We start from the raw sequence: 20,754 nt of genomic DNA on the forward strand, positions 1-20,754 counted from the left end.
CCTTTGGGGCAGAACGGCGGCCTTATTAAAGCAGGGGGACAGGACCTGCGTACAGAAAGGCCTGCTGCCCCAGGGTCCTGACGGGGGGCTCATTATACACTCGGGAGTCGGGGGGTGGTAAGAAGACGGCGGTTTTCAAAAGGATTTCGATAGACTGGGGAGGACCTGCAGGATACCGGGGCCTCGGCTGCCTCGGGTTCAGGTTGTTTTCCCTGTAGCCAGACGTTAACAATAAGACAGTTGGGAAACTTCTTGTGGAAGTTAAGTTCTTCTTAAGAATGCTCTTTTCTCTTTTTAAGGTTTTATTTATTTATTTGACAGAGAATGACCACAAGCAAGGGGAGAGGCAGGCAGAAGGAGAGGGAGAGGCAAGTCTCCCTGCTGAGCAGGGAGCCCGCGGGATCTGGGGCTTGATCCCAGGACCCTGAGCCTGAGGACCTGAGCCAAAGGCAGACGCTTCACCGACTGAGCCCCGCAAGTGCCCCAAGAATGCCCCTTTCCTTCCTTCCTTCTTTCATTATTTTTCTTTCTTTCTTTTTTTCTGATTTTATTTATTTGACAGAGAGAGATCACAAGTAGGCAGAGAGGCAGGCAGAGGGAGAGAGAGAAGCAGGCTCCCCGCTGAGCAGAGAGCCCGATGTGGGGCTCGATCCCAGGACCCTGAGACCATGACCCGAGCTGAAGGCAGAGGCTTAACCCACTGACCCACCCAGGCGCCCCAAGATTGCTTCTTTCTTGTGACTCACTAAGACATTTGTAAACCGAGGGAGTGGCCCATCTTGCAGAACTGTCATGCCTATAAATTAACCATTTGTTTTTCGTTCTCTTAGCTGTAGGGCAGCCAGGAGTGCCTGAGGAATGTCACACATGTTCCACCCGGGTGTGGGGGGACATTGTGGGGTGTCAGCTTGTGCTTTGTCCTCAGCTTGCCTCCTCCTCCCTCATCTCTCGGACCATCCAGTGGTTTCCCATGTTGAGGAAAATCCAAAGTTCCTTTCTTCTTGGCCCTCCAGCCCCATATGATCCACACACTTCACTCCCCCGACACTGTCCTGCTCCCTCTCTCCCAGATGCACCGACTTCTTTGTCCTTGTCGATGCAGCCGGCACGTTCCTGCTCTCCCTTCTGTTGGCGGGCTCTTTCTCGTGACACCGACGTGGCGCGTTTTATCTGGGCCAAGCCATTCCTGACGGTTCTGTGGGAGGGCCGTACCCCTTCCTTCCTGCTCCCTGCCTTATTATTCTCCCTAGTGCTTTGCACTACTTGGCTTATCCGCTCACTTACCCATTCGTTGTCGTCTACGTCACCACATCTACAGAAGTTAGCTCCAACGGAAAACCTTTATTTTGTTCTGTGCTGTATGCTCAGGGCACAGAACATGGCACATAGGAAGTGTGCTCCTTTCTTTCTATTGAGGCGTAACTTACATAACAATATATTTCACCGATTGGAGGTGCACACGTCCATGAGTTTGAACAAACGTATGTAATCATGTAATCACGGATGTGGAAAACAAAGGCAAAAGAAAAAATTAAATTTCCTTACTGCTTACAGCCTGTTGACAGGTCCTCGAAACAGAGGGACCTTCCTCTAGGAGCTCAGCTGCCTCGATGTTGACACTTTGCTAAGGGCCAAAGGTAATCTTAGCCCAACCCCCAGGACCCAGTGAGTCTACTTTAAATATACAGAGATTCCTTTGGAAACTTAACCTCTACCCCCCAAGATACAGGTCAGTAGTCGTCCAGCAAATGGCCCACCGGTGCACAGCTGAAGTGTCAGGACTGCAGGTCACTAAACGGGACAACAGCGAGCCCGCTCAGGGCCCTGGAAAACTTGTTTCCAAAATACCCTGGAGGCTTGTGCCATCCCTAACCCCTCCCAACTTGGAAGCAGGACATCCAGTCACCCATCCCAACCCCGGTGCAGCCCTCTCTGCCCACAGGGCCGGTCGCTACGCTCCAGTGAAGCCACCTTTCTGCACCGAAGGTGTCTCGAGAATTCCTTCTTGACTCTCCGCTCCTGGACCCCAGCATGTCCTACCTCAGTCACCACCACATTTGTGATTTAGAACTACCGATCAAGACACCCCAGTCAGGCTTTTGTTGCTACTATAAATGTTACTTTCTTAATTTTAATCTTTAACTGCTCATTGCTCGTACATGGAAATACTGTTGATTTGCGTATATGGACACTGTGTCTTTTGATCAGGCCGAATTCACTTGTCATTAGTTCTAGCAGATGCTTTGAGTTTACTTGGGATCTTCTGTATAAACAGGTGTCAGTTTGCCCATTTTTTGGTGAGATTAACTTCATGAACCTTCTGGGTAGCCACCAGGTTATTTAATACCGATATGAACTCCTGAATTTTTATTCGACTCAGCAAAAATTTATGAATTCTTATTTTACTTATTTTGTTCAGAATTTTAAAATTTTATTTATTAAGCACCGAGTTACTTGTTACCAATGTGAAGTCATGAATTTTTATTTCATTCATTTTATTTACATCTTATTATTATGTTACCCTTTTTGATATTTTAAATGCAAACATATTTAAATATTTACATTTCAATGGCTCATCTAGGGACCCTGGCCTCAGAGGCATCATTTCAGATCCTCACGGTATTATCCTTTGCAGAGATAAGCAGGAAGTGAGTTCCTTCTCGCCACGGAGGGGAGATCTGTGCAGACTTAGAGAAGTCGCACAGATCAATTAACGGGAACCTTCCTTACTCAGCTGTGGCCCTGTGGCGTTGGCACTGCCCCGGCCTAGAGGTGTGGAGGAAGTGAGTAGGAGATTGCGGGCTCAGTGGACACTGGCCCGCATCATCCAAGGCCACACACCACGGTTGGGGGGAAGGTAAGCAGTCCGAAAGGCGGTCACCCGCTTCATTTCCAAACATCACCTCTGAACTGGAACACATTTGACCCATCCCTCTGGCAGCCGCCGAGGGTAACCTTCCACCTTCCAGCCGTCCTCCCCCGGCTCTTGGCCTGCGGGCCGCTGTCCTTGTCAGTCAGGCCTGGAAATAGATCTGAGAAAGAACAGTCAGAACCCAGACCCTCCGCGGTTCCCAAGGTGAAACAGCACGTTGCGTAATATTCCAGGACACGTGTGTGCCTTTTCGTATTCCCCCACAGAATCTGAGAAAAGATCATTAAAGCTGCAAAACCCTGCACTTTCGTAGTCCGCAGGAGGGGCCGAGAACTAACACTGACAAGGGATTTACATTCCTGTTAATTTAATGACCTCAGTGGGAGCAGCTGCCTAGCACACCCATTGGTAACTGGGAGACCCTCCTTCCTTTTGAGAACTCTTGTGACACCTTACCTATTATTTTTAGCTTTGCCAAGAAGAGGAGTACGATTAAGGGATGTGGCCAGAAGGAAAAAATAAAATTTTACTTCCAGGATCAGCAAATCTTTAATTTTAGACTTAAGGAAAAACCAGTCAGGCTCAGTTAGTTTTGGTCTCTCCGGGGGCTTATTGGAAATGCAGAAGCATAGGGGCGCCTGGGGGGCTCAGTCAGTTAAGCATCTGCCTTCAGCTCAGGTCATGATCCCGGGGTCCTGGGATGGAGCCCCTTGTTGGGCTCCCTGGTCAGCAGGGGGTCTGCTTCTCCCTCTCCTCTTCCCTGCTCGTGCCCTCTCTCACTATCTGTGTCTCTCTTTCGCAAATAAATAAAATTAAAAAAAATAAAAAATAATAAATGTTAACCAACTCAAACAGGCACCCGCGGCTAGCAGCTACCATATGGGACGCCCGAGCCCTGGGATACTGAGAACCTAAACAGTCCCGCTGAGTGTGCCCAGAACTGCAGGTCGCCCTTCATTCCGGGCAGGGTGCCCTCTGCTGTCTCCAGGATGACAGTTTTGAAATGTCCTCCATCTTCAGACCACAGTCCTTTCTGTAAACCCTGCATGTTAGCCTGGAACTAACTGTGATTACCAGATGGTCCCCTATTTAAGTCTGATGCTTCAGACTTTATACAGAACGTGAACCCAGGAGACAATTACCACTTTCTGTCTTGGTAGTGAGAGGATCCTGAACCGTTCTGGATGCTTGATTCGCCATTTTTCCGGCTAACTCTTTTCTTCCTGGCAGGGGTAACGAACCTAGGGCTCGCTAGGAGCTGATGTCTGGCATTCCCGTTTCTATTCTGGGTTAAAGTAGAGACCGCCAGGAAGCAGAAGATCGAGCAAAGACTCTTGTTTGTTGGTTTTCGAGGGGGGTGGGGGCAGAGGGAGAGGGACACGAGGACTCCGAACTGAGTGCAGAGCCTGACGTGGGGCTCGATCTCACGACCCTGAGATCATGACCTGAGCCAAAATCAAGAGTTGGAAGCTTAACGGCTGAGTCCCCCAGGTGCCCCTCTAAAGAAGACTCTTAAGGAGAGGATCCGAACCTCTGGTTTGTGAGCATAACCGTGTCACAGGTCAGAGTCATTTCTCACCGTCGATTCAGGAGCAAGGAAAAACAAAAAGACAGAGAAGCCGGGCTGGATTCTGCTTAGGGGATATGGTACAATCAAATTCTAACCAATATTTCACTTAGTCAACAACTTTACTTGGGGTGGAAAAAAACGATGCAAAATTTGTGGAGGAAAACCACTGACTTGCTTGGTGGGCCAGTGAGTCACTAGGTAGAAATTGGGGCAGCAGAACCTCGTGCCCTCCCTGTAGGGTATGTGGTGAACAGCAGAGAACGGGGACCATAAGATGCAGCCGTTCGTGTGGGGCGCCTGCCTTCGGCTCAGGTCATGATCTCAGGGTCCTGGGATCGAGCCCCGCGTCGGGCTCTCTGCTCAGCGGGGAGCCTGCTTCCTCCTCTCTCTGCCTGCCTCGCTGCCTACTTGTGATCTCTGTCTGTCCAATAAATAAATAAATAAAATCTTTTAAAAAAAAAGATACAAATACTTCAGAGAAAAGCGCAGAGGATGACAACATGGGCGGCCTTCAACTCAGAAGGCCGAAGGAACAAGTCGAACGTCGAATCGCGTAGAGCAAGAAGGATTTGCAGCTTCTGCAGAAGCTAAGAGATGTTGCAGGTGGGTTGCAGGCTTGGGGCCTGGTCGCGTTTCCGACCTGGGCCATCATGATGCAACTAACAGGTGTAGATTTAATTAGATGTGTAGGAGGCAGAATGTCAAGAAATGAATGTGTCATTTCCACGAGTATGTGTGGTTTCTACGCGCGGGTCACCTGTTGTGTGCAGCGGGGAGTGAGGGTAGGAACCCGAGCAGATCTGCCGGCCCACACATCACGGGCCGGGGCCTGCTGGGCAGGGTAGGAGAAAGGCAGTGCTGGGAAACCGCCCGAGAACAGCCTCCTGCTCTCCGATCGGCATCGATGGGATCCTGGCCTTGAGCTGGGAAGGTTGGCTCTTGCCCCAGGTCTGGAAGTTAATCCAGTGGATCTGACCAAGCAGCACGGTTCGTTCCATTTCGCTGGATGATTTTGTAAGGGATGTAATCTGGGCTCTCCGCTGCGAGCCCAGATTCCGGGAATAGCTTCTTTGTTCTCCGTGAGATGCCAGTGGCTGGAGGCCAGCCTGGACACGATCCCTAGAGCTGGAGAAGCCTCGGGAGCCCGAGGACATCTCCCCTGCACGAAGCCTCCGTGTGGAGCAGGGCAGGGTCCGGAGATGGAGGGAACCCAGGTCTTCGTGGTGCCACGTGAGCCGATACCGGATGGCCCGGGGTCCGAGGGTGAGGGGCGTGAGCGGCGGTCTGGTTGGCCCCCCGCCCTTCGAGCTACCGCCCCAGAGCTCCTCACCACACTCCCAGCCTTGTACGGAGGGTAGTGACTCCTGATTGCTCTCCTCGCAGTGAATTTTTTCTTAAACTTTTAATTTTGAGGTGGCTTTGGGTTCCCATGTGGTTGGAAGGCATAACACAGAGAAATCCTATATACTCTTTGCCCAGTTTCCCCCAATGGTGACCTGTTACAAGACTAGAACGCAACTAGAGCACAACAGGAGAGAGATGTTGGTCCAGTGGAGTGTAGGACGTTCCCCTCATTGCCCTCGTGCGGACCCCGCCTTCCTTCCCTCCCAGCCTCCCGACCCCCTGAGCTGTCCTCCATCGCTAGGATCGTGTCTCTTCACGCATGTTACAGAGATGAAATCTGCAGTAGGGAGTCTTCTGGGACTGGATTTTGGGACCCCGCCATCTTCCGCCACAGTGATTTTTCTGGGTCGGTGTCATCATCCCTGTGTGTGTCCGTTTCCCAGGGCTGCCGGGAAGCGCACGAAGGGGAGGCTGTGCTCTCCGTTCTCCCATCCGGAGGCCAGAGTCCGAGATCAAGGTGTCTGCAGCTCCTGCTCTCTCCAGAAGCCGTGGGGACATCCTTGCCTCTTCCGGCTTCCTTGGCGACCCCTGGCAACCCTCGGCTGGCATCACTGTGACCCCCATTGTCACACGCGTTCCCCAGATGTTTCTGTGTCAAGTGACCTCTCCTTTTAAGGACACCAGTCACATTGGGTTAGGGACCCGCTCTACACCAGATGACCTCACCTTAACTTCACGAGCAGCCTCATAATGGCCTTGTATGGGATTTTTTCCCACTGACTCCATGTTGGCCGCCAGGCCAGAATGGACTCTGCGGCTCCGTTCAAGGACTCAGTCGGTGGGATCCTCGGGGACGTGTTCTGTGCGGTCTCTGGGTAGCCCGCCCGCTGGTGCTCACCCGTGTGACCAGCCCCCCAGTCCCCCGTGAGCATGCGGTGGGGAGGCAAGCGGCCGCCAGACCCCGAAGGTCCTGGCCTGGCTGGCAGACTCCAGTGCCTCCCCCGACATCGGGTTCAGGAGCGCGACATCGCTTCACTGTTGCATAGTGTGATTATTTATTGTTGACGACACGGTGCCGCTGTTGTTTTTCCAGTGCTTGTATTATTCCCAGGAAACTTGTTATTTCTCTGTAAATGTCCTCGGATCTGATACATAAGAAATTTTATCATCTGCAGAGAATGAGAGTTTTGTTTTCCTTTCTAGTTTCTGTTTCTCCTTCCTTCCTGCTGGGCGGGCCAGGATGCCGGATTCTGGGATGAATCATGGGGATTAAAGTGCCCTTATCTGGGGCGCCTGGGTGGCTCAGTGGGTTAAAGCCTCTGCCTTCGGCTCCGGTCATGATCCCGGGGTCCTGGGATCGAGCCCCACATCGGACTCTATGCTCAGCATGGAGCCTGCTTCCTCCTCTCTCTGCCTGCCTCTCTGCCTACTTGTGATCTCTGTCTGTCAAATAAATAAATAAAATCTTTAAAAAAAATAAATAAAGTGCCTTTATCTTATCTTTTACCTCCTTGGAGATGCTTTTAAAGTTAAAACAGGAAGCATATTTGCTTCCGATCACACCCTTTTATCAGGATAAGGGAAATCCTTTATTTCACGTTGTTTAAGATTTTTTTTTTTAAACCACAAATAATTGGGGCATCTGAGTCGCTCAGTGGGTTAAAGCCTCTGCCTTCGGCTCAGGTCATGATCTCAGGGTCCCGGGATCGAGCCCCACATCGGGCTCTCTGCTTAGCAGGGAGCCTGCTTCCTGCGCCCCCCCCGCCTGCCTCTCTGCCTACTTGTGATCTCTGTCAAATAAATAAATATTTTTAAATAAATAAATAAACCACGAATAATGATTGACTTTTATTAATTTTTCTGTATCTGTTAAAATTATCCTATTTGTTTTCCTTTAATCTGTTAACACGGGGGAGTAAATAACACATCTTCTGATTTACAACCTTAGGGTGAATTGGCAGGACTGCCTTGTCAGGGTGCGCGGCGATTTCTAGATGCTGGTGAAGGTCCTTTGTCGATCTTTCATTTACAAGGTTTATTTACGGGTCATCTTGGTGAGTCATGCACGTTCTTCCACTTCTGTGATCTGCATTTTATTCAACATCATATCAGCCTCACAAACTGATTGACGTCCCCTGTGTTTCTACTTTTTGGTACAGTCGCATGAAGTAGAGTTGGTTATCCGCCTTCCCAGGCCGGGCCTGATACCATCCGATGAGGGGAAGCCTTTGACCACGGACTCCATTTCTTCAATGGTTGATAGTTTGTTTCTATTTTTTTCTTCCCTGGATTTTTGCAATTTTTATGGAAAATCGTATGTTCAGGGCGCCTGGGTGGCTCAGTTGGTTGAGCGTCTGCCTTCAGCTCAGGTCATGATCCAGGGTCCTGGGATCCAGGCCCGCGTCGGGCCCCCTCTCAGTGAGGAGCCTGCTTCTCCGTCTCTCTGCCTCTCCCTCTGCTCATGCTCTCTCTCTCACTTTCAAATAAACAAAATATTAAAAATTATCTTCAGTTTTACCACCTTTCTTCCTATACTTCTTTGTGATCCTTCTTTTTTAGTCCTGCTAGAGTGTGATCTATAAATAATCTTTTTTTAAAACAATCTTTTTTAAATTAAGTTTATTTTGTTTATCCTTTCTGTTGTTTCTTTGATTGTATTTTTAAATCAATTTTTTTATATTTCCTTGTGCTTTATTTAAATTTATTGTGCTATTCCTTTTTCAACTTTTATTTTAAAGATTTTATTTATTTATTTGGCAGAGAGAGACACAACGAGAGAGGGGACACAAGCGGGGGGAGTGGGAGGGGGAGAAGCAGACTCCCACGGAGCAGGGAGCCTGATGCAGGACTTGATCCCAGGAGCCCAGATCGTGACCTGAGCTGAAGGCAGACACTTAATGACTGAGCCACTCAGGTGCCCCTGAACTTTTTATAAAATTATATAATTAAACTTTTTTTTAAAGATCAGTGGGTTATGTTAATGTCAATATCCTGACTGTAGTAAAAGCAGGGATTGGTTGTTTATTATTATTATTATTTTTTTTTTTTTTTTTAGTAAGTGCTCCACCCAGTATGCGGCTGGGACTCACCGCCTGGAGATCAAGAGTTGCAAGTGCTCTACCTACGAAGCCAATTGGGTGTTCTTTTTTGTATTTCTTCCTTTTGACTCAAGACATTGGAAGGTCTGAGTTTCCCTCCGGGTCTGGCCTCTGGGGCCACAGGTGGAGCACGCGGACTGCTCTCTGACCTGGGTTCTGTGCAGCTGAACTCACTGCTTCCACCGACTTTCCTCCTTCATCCCGGAGCCACTCAGAACACGCAGACGAATGCTTGGGCTCTCTAACCTCCCTTTGTCGCTTATTTTCAACCTAGTCATCTTCCGTCTGGAAGGTGTGGTGTGAAGGACGGTCCCACCGCATCCATCGTGATGCGATTCACATTTCTGTGAATTTTCCATTTCCCATATTTTATTTAAGTGTGCAACACCCCATGAGAAGGGGAATTTTCAGATGAGGAAATTAAGCACTGAACGTACTAAAAGCCTTCCTGTGGTCACATACTTATTAAGAGAGAGAACAAAGATTTAAACCCGAACTTGCTTCATTCAAACTCCTCTCCACAGTTTACAGTAATCACCCCTAGGAGAAGCATGGAATGGGTTTCATTTTTACTTTGCATTTTTATGCAATATTCGATTAAGAAAAAAACAAGCATGTACTGGTTTTGCAATTTTGTAGAAAACAATGAAAATGTGGCAGGGTTAAGCAATCCCACTTCTGGGAATTTACCTTAGGGACTAATTCCCACAGAATCAAAAAGAAACCCACGAGGAGGCTCCTCCTAACCATGTCCACAAGGGTGGGGGTCCCAAGACAATGTGACCAGCGTGTGAAGGGCCCGTTAAGCCGCACTCACACCCCAGCAATGTGGTACCGCCTCTAAGATTTCCTGCAAATGCATTTTCGTGCAGTCAAGAGCTATCTGGAAAGATCTTTCCAGTACACTAAGTAACATCGGTTTATTTCAGGATAATGCAACCTAAAATGCTTTTTAGAGGCACCTGGGTGGCTTAGTCGGGTAAGTGTCTGCCTTCAGCTCAGGTCATGATCCAGGGTTCTGGGATCGAGCCCCACATCAGGCTCCCTGCCCAGCGGGAGTCTGCTTCTCCCTCTCCCACTCCCCCTGCTGTGTTCCCACTCTCTCTCACTCTCTGTCAAATAAATAAATAAAAATTTTTTAAAAATATGTGATGTGTTTTTTTTTTATTTTTGCTTTGTTGTGTTTTGAATTATCTGAATGGTACCAGATTCTGAGGTTATGGGTGGCTAGGACTTCAATGTATCTTTTTTAGGGAATAATTTATTTCATTTTTTTAAAGGTTTTATTTATTTGTCACAGAGATAGCACAGGCAGGCAGAGCATCAGGCAGAGGGAGAGGGAGAAGCAGGTTCCCCATGGGGCAAGGAGCCTGATGCAGGACTCGATCCCAGGACTCTGGGATCATGACCTGAACTGAAGGCAGCCGCTTCACCGACGGAGCCCCCCAGGCGCCCCTTTAGGGAACAATTTATAACAGGCAGCTTAACTCCACGTCCAGTTCTTTGCTTCAGGAAGGGCGGGGATGAGAAGCTGACACCCCCCGCCCCCCGCTCGGTCCATCATCTTCCTTCTGCTTCTACACGCTCAGGGGTCAGTGTCTCTTCTGTGGACAGGTCTAGACAGCGGCTGCAGTCATGACGAACTCAAGCCCAGAGGGGACCCCACATACACAGCCTCCAAACACCCATCGGGGAAGCGTGTTGTGTTGGAACCCTCACTGAAGGATTCCCTACAAGCATCTCAGTGGAGGGGCGCCTGCGTGGCTTCCTGAAAATTAACTTCGGGTTTTAAATAGTTCTTCGTGGGGTGCCTGGGTGGCTCAGCTGTGTCTGCCTTCAGCTCGGGTCATGATCTGGGGTCCTGGGATCGAGCCCCACATCGGGCTCCCTGCTCGGCAGGAAGCCTGCTTCTCCCTCTCCCACTCCCCCTGCTTGTGTTCCCTCTCTCGCTCTATCTCTCTGTCAAATAAGTAAATAAAATATTTAAACAAAAAATAAACAGTTCTTCTGGCTTCCATAAATGATCTGAGACCCACGTGAACACTCAGGTGGCTCGACGTAGGGAATAGCTCCGTAGTCACCCGGACTGGCTCTCTCGTGGACGTGTCCGTCAGGGGGTACAGTAGAAACAACTGGCTGTTGAAAGAATAAGCAGAAATTCGAATGCAGATCCGAGCGCCCTTGGGGCGCAGATGAGAGGGGGAGGAGCGCCCGTCAGCAGGGCCGCCTGGGCGGGCCGGAAATCTGAGGATAGAACATTTCAGAGCCGTGGTGTGGACAAGTCAGTGAGCATCAGTGACGAAAATCTCAACCCGGGGCACAGCGCCTTGCTTTAAAGCTGGCCAGTCCCGGGGGCTCCTCCGGGGACCTTACAAGCCACAGAATTGATTTCCCGTAAATTGGGAGTCCCAGGTCAGGAGAGTTGCCCTCCCTGGGTCCCCTGGTGGCAGAAGGGGAGAGGAATCTCCCAGGGCCTCCTTCCTATGGGCACTGATCCCCTTCTGAGGGCTCTACCGCATGACCCACCTCCTCCTGAAAGCCCTCCTAACGTCCTCAGCTCGGGGCTTCGGGTCTCCCCGCAGACATTTGGGGGGACACAGACATTCGGGCCCCAGCAGGGATGTATCTTTCATCCTAACGACGAAGCCAAAATTGCCCAACGAGGGAACTCCGGGCTGTGGCCTCCCTGGGGGGCGGGGATTTTGTGTAGCACAACTAGGGCAGCCCCGAGCAGTGCCCACGGGAGCTCAGCTCTCTGCACCCCCCAGCCAGCCCCGAGGAAGGCTCCTTCTGCCTAAATGCCAACAAGGACTCTGTGGGTCTCACAGGGACCCACTTGGCCCCACGGAGCGGGTATGAAGATTATCTGGACTGCGGACGTCTGACACAGAGTGGATGCAGGACGCAGAGAGAAGCCTCTCCGGGGATCCCTCCTTCCTCCGGTGGGAGAAGAGGGGCCCCTCACACCAGGATGTGTGAACAAACATCACCACAGTGGTCACGCCTCTCACTCTCCCCTAAAAGCTCATCTGCTCCCTCCAAGCAGCCCATCCTGGCCCCCATTCAGTTGGTATAGGAACCCCTACATCTCTCTGTTCAGGGTCCGATCATCCGAGCACGCCCGCACGTGTGTGAACAGACGTGTTCTCTCGGCTCGTGAACTGGTCTGTTGCTGAATTTTCAGGCCCCTCCGCTGCGTCTGCGTTGGTAGAGGGAAAGTGCTTCCCCCCCAAGATACACATTCAGGGGGGCATTCTGGGGTTGGCAACACACCCCACGCCCTGAGACGGCTGTCCGCGGCCCCTTCTCTGCTCACGTGTGGGGTGCTCTGATCGTCTCTGTGAGGTCTTAACCTCCCTGTGATGCAATCTGAGAAATTTACCAGAACCGTGAAATCCTGCGATCAGACCCAGCGGTGGCTTAACGGCACGAGTCACAGCACTCGCGTCCCGAGGTAAGTGTCGTCATCTTCTGCAGCAGCGTTACGTTCATTGTGGCTTTTGAGTCTTTCAGATCTTCAGACTTTCTAGAGTCTTTAAGAAGGCCTGCTCGGACAAGTTTACTCTTGGTAGGACTGAGGTTTGATCGCTGAGGGGGCAAAGTTCCATTCCAAGGCGATGTGGCTAAAATTGTACCTACAGAGTGTCAGTGCACGGACAGAGACTTACAGGAGACTTAAAGAACATGTGGCGAGTTTCCTTAAAAAAGCAAATCCGTGTGATGAGGGTAGAGCCCTGGGGGCCGGGGGTCGTCTGGGAACCTTTCAGAAAGCCACAGACTTTCAAGAAGGAAGCAAGAAAGAGGGTCAGAGCCCACGAGTGAGTCAAAAGGCTGAAGTGACCGTTGGGTTGACCCCAGGTGACACGGGGGAGAGCAGGTTCAGGGTGCGTGGGCGAAGTCTCCCCGGCGGAAGGGTCATAGTGAGCGCCCATGAGGGTCTGGAGAATGAGGGCGCGTCAGCCACCTGAGGGAGAAAGCCGCGTGCTCACACACCTGCTGTCGCCATCGCTGAAAATTCCCGCTGAGAGTCAGTGAGTAGGAAGGGAAGAAATGTCCAAGGTGAGAAGCGGCGTCTTTCAAAATGGGCATGTCCATAAAAGACTGGGAAAAGTCACTCTTTTCCAGAGACTGGAGCGCCCCAGCCCCCGCCCCTCTCCTGGGTCGGACGCCCTCACATCGTGTCCAGGGTCATGAGGGACGGCCCGGCCCGGTGGGGAGAGGCCTCGCACACACGCTGTTTAAAACACATTCAAAATCCCTTCGTTGATGACTGAAAAATGGAAAGCCGTTAATCTAGAGTTCCGTGTTCCAGCCGCACAGGGAGGCCCGCTGTTTCGCAAGGGGAGCTGAGCTTCCTCTAACCCCAAGTGTCCCACGAGGAGAAAGATGAGGGACGAACCACTCGCACTTCTTTCTGGGGGAGGCGAAAGAGCAAAAGAACACAAAACCCAGCAAAACCCCCAACCTGCAGCGTGACAAAACCCCCAACCCGCAGCAGGTCGAGCAGTGAAGGCGCAGACCGACCCCCAGAGTCGGAGGCCGGAGGGTGCAGGGGGCCCTTCTGAGCCGGCGGCGTGGGCGAGATTTCTCCGCAGACAAGCTGGGGTGGGGGGACAGTCCTGCTGGAGGAGCTTTGCTGAGGGTCCTGTGCAGAAGGGGCGGCGGGGCGGACAGGGGCTCCCACGTCCTCCGAGCTTCGAGGGTCTCAGTGCCCCTCACTCTGCAAAGAAGCTAGGGGAGTGTGGCCAAGGGCTGGCTTTGCCGAGCACACCGGCCCGGCTTTGGGCAAAGGAAGGGCATCCCCTCGGGCCTCCGTGAGGCTCTGGGCCTGGTGGGAGAGGCCGTGGGGGCCGGGGAGATTAGCCCCAAGGCTGCCGAGAGCAGGGCCTCCAAGCGGAGCTGCTCGGCTTGGTTCAAGGAAACCCATCCCTGGGAGCGGGTGCTCAGAGCCGAACAGTTAGGACCCCAAGTCTTAGCGGAAAGCCGGAGAGGTGTCCTAGCTTAGGAAGGCCCCAGAGAAACCATGGGTCCGGAGAGGAAAGGGGCATCCCGGCCAGCGTCAGAGACAGAGGGGAGGCAGGACGCCAGGAGGGCCGGGGGGCCAGACGGCCCACACCTCCGCCCACCGGGAAGCGGAGTGAAGACTTGACTGCCCCCGGCCCCCCAGCAGCACTGGCTTCTCACCCTCCTTTCTTGTCCCAGGAAGGCCTTCAAAGTCCTCCCCACAGACAGAGGTCCTCCAAGACAAGGTCCCAGACCTGAGGGGGCGGAGGAACCTGTCACCCAGAGGAAAGGAAGGTGTCCCAGCTCTGCATCTCGATGTCTAGTCCCGTGAGGAAGGCTGCCGGCCAGAGAGTGGGCAGCCGTCCACGGGCCCTCCTGCCCACCAGAGCCTGGCCCGTCTTGATCTCCGGCCCCCAGGATTGCGACAAAATAAACGTCTGTCCTTTAAGCCGACTAGCAGCCCAAGCAGACGAGCAGACCAGTACACCAGGGAAAATACGTCAGCATCCTTGTCCCAAGGAGGATGCAGTCTGTTGGGGGGAAAGAAACAGAAACCGGTGGTGTCCATCACAAGGCAGAGAAGGGCGTCTGACAGACGCTTGAAGCAGGGTTAGGACAGAACCGATGGTCCACATTTTGGGGGTCCGCCTATGGAATCACCCAGCTTTGGAGGGAGCTGAGCCAGGGATAGAAAGAACGGATGCTTTGGGAGATGCAAGGAAGAAGTAAGGAGGGCGCTACGGGCGCTGATCCCGGGCCAGCTGATCCCGGGATTTGTGGTTGCCCCGTGTGTGTGACTGAGGGTCGGTGCCCGTGGATGCCGCAGAGGCCCGGCGGGCCGGGGGGCGGGGGGAAGGGGGCCGCTGGTGCAGCCGGCAGGAGCTGTACCCCAACCGGCGCTGTGGGGCGCCGCGCGGCTTTTCTTTTGGAAGATTCTCTTTTTATCAGAAATTACCATTCTTGGAGTTTGTTTCCATTTCTGCAGAATTCCTCAGATTTATTTTGCGGTTTTGGAATCGTTTTTATGATAAACAGAAAGTGGGCTGCTGGAAGGCATCGATGTCAGAGCAAATGAAGACGCGTTTTGAAATCTGCTGAGAAGCGGGTGTGGCGGGCTGTTGATCTCCAAGAGCAGCCTGTGTGCGGAGGCCCCACGTTGCAGCCTTGGATATTTTGTTTCACTGTTCTCACCCCCGCCTGCCCCCCAGTCTGTGTGTAGACTCGGGCTGTACAGTCTTTCTGTGAATGTGGTCTGTCTGGCAGCCCTGCAGTGTCCCGACGCGTCATGCCCCAGTCCTGGCAGAACATAGTGCCCGCCTTCCGGCAGGTGCCCCCACGGCGGCGCAGCTGGGAATCCGGCCCTGGGGCTTCGGCTGTCTCCGGAGAAGGGAAGAGGCTGCAGGCAATTCTAAGAGGGCGACCAGCAGAAACTCGGGGTGGGGGTTTCTCGAACTGAAAAGTAAAGCCAACTCCACAAACACCCCCAGTTCCCTGCCCCAGCGGGGGCAAGGTCACTGTCCCCACGGCCCGATTCAGCTTACTGAGTGCTGGTGGTGCTGGCTGAGGGCCTGCTGGTCGAATTGGGAGGGGTCCCCCGGAGGGAATAAGGGAACTGAAGCCTACTGAGCGCCCCCCTGTAGAGGATCACGTGCCCGCAGCCCGGGGGGGGGGGGGGCGGCTATCTACATGAGGTAGACGAGGAGATGGGAGGGCACCGCCGCTGGGAACACTCGCCCAGAGCCGTCACTCAGCTAAAATGTAGCCAGCCTGGGTTCCAGACTCACTTCCCTTGAGATCTTTCCTGATGCTCCGCGAACACCAGGCCTTCGGCGGTCCACTGATGGGATCACAATGGATCGTGAAATGGCCAGAAACTACGCCGGGAAAGTTGGTAGAGGTAGATTTGGTCACGTACAAGTAAAAAGTCCCCGGGGCGCCTGGGTGGCTCAGCGGGCTGAGCGCCTGACTCTCGATTTCAGCTAAGGTCCTGATCGCAGGGTCGTGAGATCAAGCCCCGTGCGGGGGCTCAGCACCGAGTGGGTAGTTTCCTCGGGATTCTCGTTCCCTCTCTCTGCCCACCCTGCACCCCCAAACTGTGCGTGTGTGGGGACACTCTCTCTTTCTTAAAAACAAAAACAAGCAAAAAAAACTTAAAAGAAAAATCACCATAAGGGTGCCTGTGTGGCTCAGTCGACAGGCGTCCGCCTTTGGCTCAGGTCGTGGTCCCTTAGATCGAGCCCCGCATCGGGCTCCCTGCTTGGCGGGGGGCCTGTATCTCCCTCTCCCACTCCCCCTGCTTGTGTTCCTGCTCTCGCTGTCTCTCTGTCAAATAAATAAATAAAATCTTAAAAAAAAAAGAAAAATCATCATAAACAAGGTTGATAGAGCTAAGTAAACAAATATATAAAAAGCTTTTAAATGTTATATATCATAGAAATTTATTTACATGTTTATGATTTATGTTTTATATTTGTATGTTTGAAATTTATTTACATATGATACACATGACTCTCAATTTTTTATTTTGAAGAATGGCATATCTGTAGTAGCACTGTAATTTAAAAATGTTAAAAAAATGTTCATGGTTTTAAAAAATGTTTCTTTTTTTTCTTTTATTTATTTATGTATTTGAGTGAGAGATAGCAAGAGAGAGCCCAAGCGGGGAGGAAGGGGAGAAGCAGGCTCCCCGCAGAGCAGGGAGATCTACATGGGGCTCGATCCCAGGACCCCCAGATCATGACCTGGGCCAAAGGCAGCTGCTTAACTGACTGAGCCGCCCAGGGGCCCCAACCAGTAGATTTTTAAATAAAGATTTGACCTTACTGACAGTCAAAGAAACACAAGTGGAAACGAGACCTATTTCTGCCTACTCCATTGGCAAAGCTGAAGCTTTATCACCTGGTGCCGGGAGGGAGTTGGCAGGCTGGGCAAGTAGTCGGCCCGGGCAGCGCTATTCTCTGCAGCACCCCTTGCAGACGCCACTACCCTCACTGTATCTGTCCACTGAGCCCCAGTGAGATCATCGTTTAGACTGGGCGCATAACTGAAGGCTTATTTGCCACCCAGGACAAGGGAATACTGAAATTCAGTATTAATGGAAGTATACAATGATGTAATATTTGTGGCATTGAGGCATTTTGAACAGTATCGCTTGAATTAATTCCCTGTGAGCTGCAGAAATTGCAGGCTGTCTCCCCTCCCCACTATCCTCCTCCTCTTCCTAGTTAGAGAATTTTTATCTGGGTACACAAGGACTCAGAGTAAAAACTACATTTCCCAGGCTTCCTTGCAGTTAGGTCTGACCATGTGACTAACTTCTGGCCAATGGGATGTAAGCAAAAGTGTCACATGTCAGACATTGGCCAGTTGGCCAGCCCTTGGAACGTGGGTGTGATGGCTGCTTGGAACTCCTGCTGCTTGGAACGTGGGTGTGATGGCTGGAGCTCCAACCCGCAGGAGGAAGATGAGAGTCCCCTCTTGGCTGGCAGAGCTGTGAGCTGGAAGAAATCCCGCAAATTTTGTATTACAGACCGCCAGGCCAGCCTCAAATGGTCTACCTCAGAACTTTTTTTTTGTGAGAGAAATAAATGTCTCTTTTAAACTCCACCTATTTGGGGCTTTCTATCCCTGTCTGTGGGAACCTGATCCTAAACGGCACAGAGTAGGTACGCCTGACCTGGCAACCCCTCCAGTAAGAGATGAGTATAAAGAAATGACGGAACAAGTGGGCAACACCGTCTTCCGTCTCAGGTGAGGGCTCCACCCACTGGGTCCACCCCAGGGAGGGCAGCAACTTCCCTGCCCGTGGCTCACTCAGAGAGCTCAGGCTTCCACGCGTCCTCCACCGCATCAGCTGCAGGACCCTCGGGGGGCTGCTTGCTCACAGTCCCCTCTGGCTGCCCTCATAAGGCAACTAAACATCGCAGGACATCACTGCCACCGCCACCAAGAGGGATCCGGGTCCCAGGCCCACGGTCGTGCTGAGGTCGGGAAGCCCTGCTCTGGAGAGGGACTGCTGTCAGCCTCGAGCTGGTAAAGATGGATGTGGCACCCCAACTTCCCACATGCTTGTCCTCGGTTCCTCTCTCTATCCTTCCCCCCTTTTATTCCACATCCAATTCAGAGCAACCCCAGACTGCTAACAGCTTTGAATGCTCCTCTGTTATCACGCTAATTCCAGCACACATTGTCTCTCCCAGGTCTCTGCATCTGCCATGGCCACCGGGACAGGGCAGGTGGGTGACCTCGTGTAGGACAGATCCTGTCTCTCCCCTGCTCAGAATCCTCTGGTATCCTTTTATCTCATTCAGAGTAGAAGACACAGCCCTTATGATGACCTCTAGACCGCAGTGTCCTTTCCTGCCCCCCCCACCTCCTCCTCACAGACGTGATGTCTAGCTTACTTGCTCTCTCCTGCTCCAGCGGCTCTGATCTCCTATGGTCCATCAAGCCTACCAGGTGGGCTTCCGCCTCAGGGCCTTTGCACTCACTGCTCTCTATGTGAACCTTTCTTCCTACAGATGAAGGGTGTTCAACACATCACCTCCTAACCCTTCCGAAAACTTCATCTTGAAGACACGTTGTTTATAATGGAATCCCCGGCAACCACCCTCAGGCCTCATTCTCTGTGTACTGCTCCTGTTCTGTTTTTCTCCATCTAACACTTCATCACTGTCTAGGACGCTATATATTTTGCTTGTTTATTCTGTTGGCTGTCTTTCTCATTGCTCCATTCCTGTGTAGGTCAGGGCTTAGTGCTTCAGCTCCTCCCCCCTGAATGAACATATGACAGGCAGGGTTTGGTTTTGTGGTTGTTTGTTTTCCTTTGCTTTTTCAAAAGGAGGAAGAACATACTTTAAAAGGTAATTATTCGGGGTGCCTGGGTGGCTCAGTGGGTTAAAGCCTCTGCCTTCGGCTCAGGTCACGGTCTCAGGGTCCTGGGATCGAGCCCTGCATCGGGCTCTCTGCTCCACGGGGAGCCTGCTTCCCCCCCTCTCTCCGCCTGCCTCTCTGCCTGATTGTGATCTCTGTCAAATAAAGAAATAAAATTTAAAAAAATAAATAAATATAAGGTAATTATTCTACAGCAAGGTGATATGAGAAACTGAGGCACAAAAGAAATGTAGATAAAACCAGATGTCCAGGGGCGCCTGGGTGGCTCCGTGGGTTGAGCCTCTGCCTTCCGCTCAGGTCACTCAGGTCATGATCTTAGGGTCCTGGGATAGAGCCCCGCATCCGGCTCTCTGCTTAGTGGGGGGCCTGCTTTCCACCCCCCGCCCCTGCGACTGCCTCTCTGCCTACTTGTGAGCTCTATCAAATAAATAACTAAATAAAATCTTTAAACAAACAAAACCAACTAGATGTCCATATAACCTGCAGCAACTTGGCAAATACTAGAGGCGGCAGAGTGTGGGGCTCTGCCCGGAAGCTCCCGACTTGATCTCAGTGCCTTGCCAGAGGGACAAACAACTTTGGTTTGGGACTAGCCAAGCCTCCTATACCCTGTGAGTCTCCTGTAACAGATGAAAGCACTGCCGGAACTTCCCTTATCTTTACTCCCCCCAACCCCGAAGTCTACTGTCAGTTGCTCCTCACAACCCCGGGGCAGCAGCTCTGTCTGTCCCTGGGTCCTGTCCCTGAGCTTTAGTTAAAACCACCATTTTGCACCAAACAAGAATTCTTTCTTGGCTGTGGGCTCCGGATCTCACCACCAATACTCCGCCAGAAACGACATCAAAGGCACCTACAAACACTCCCAAGTTACTGTGCAAAATCCAACGAAAGCAACCACATTTTCTTTTTTCTTATATTTTCACTGCGGAGAGTCCCAGAATTGCTCAGTTTGCATCTCTTTGAAAAGGAAGCTACCTATTTTTCTTGGCCTTGGGAACGTTTCATCTAGCAATTGGAAAAAGGATTAGCCTGTTAGGCCAGTGGTTTAAGCCCAGGCAGAATAAACATGGTCCTTGGCAGGTAAGTAGCTCCTTAAACAGACTCAGCCGACAGCCGCCTCCTTCCTCCCTCCAGGCTCCTGAGCAGGAATAAGGCGGTTGACAATCTTCCTTGACAATCTTCCGGCATTTTTTAGGAGTGGCTGAAATTTGATACGGAGACATTCTCGTGGTTGAATTTAGTTGTTTGAAGTGCCGGACAATCAAAAAATTTTTTTACCGGACTTGCTGAGCGAATTGTATGTGCCAGGCACTGGGCTAGGTCCTGGGTCCGTCCGTCTCCTCCAAACCTGCTCCGAGAGCAGCAGGTTTTCAAGGGGCAACAACTTCCAGTTAACGAAATGTGTTCAAATACACGTGACCGGAGCACAGACCGGGGCCCGGTTCTAGAAACTTGGGAGATACCAGAGAACAAAACCCAAAGACTCTCGTAGCTCAAAGTCCCACCTTTAGTGAAGGATGGGGAGCTGAGAAAGGCATGCTGAGCTGAAATGAAATTTAAACTTCACTTAAAACATGCTCCCTGCCCCCCCCGGAATTTAAAAATTACCGCAGAAGCTAAGAATGAAATAATAGTGAATATAATGAGCTGGTTAGAAGGCAGGGGGCTTCACTGCTGGGAGGGCTGGGAGGGTGGGGGCATTCCCCAGGGGGGTCCCGGAGGAGGGGCCTGCCCACACGGATGGGCGGCTGGGGGGCTGCCCAGGTGAGCAAACCCAGAGGGTATGGCATAGCTGGTCACCATGTGTTTTCCGGACACATGTTCTGGGCTCACAAGGATGGTGAACTCACCCATTCTTTCCTAACTCAAAGCTTGCTTTTCTTTCTTTCTTTTTTTTGTTTTAAAGAGAGAGAGCACACGCTGAGGAAGGGCAGAGCGAGGAGAGAGAGAATCTTAAGCAGACTCCATGCCCT

Source organism: Martes martes (assembly GCF_963455335.1).
Source record: "Martes martes genome assembly, chromosome: 3".
Lineage (NCBI taxonomy): Eukaryota > Metazoa > Chordata > Mammalia > Carnivora > Mustelidae > Martes > Martes martes.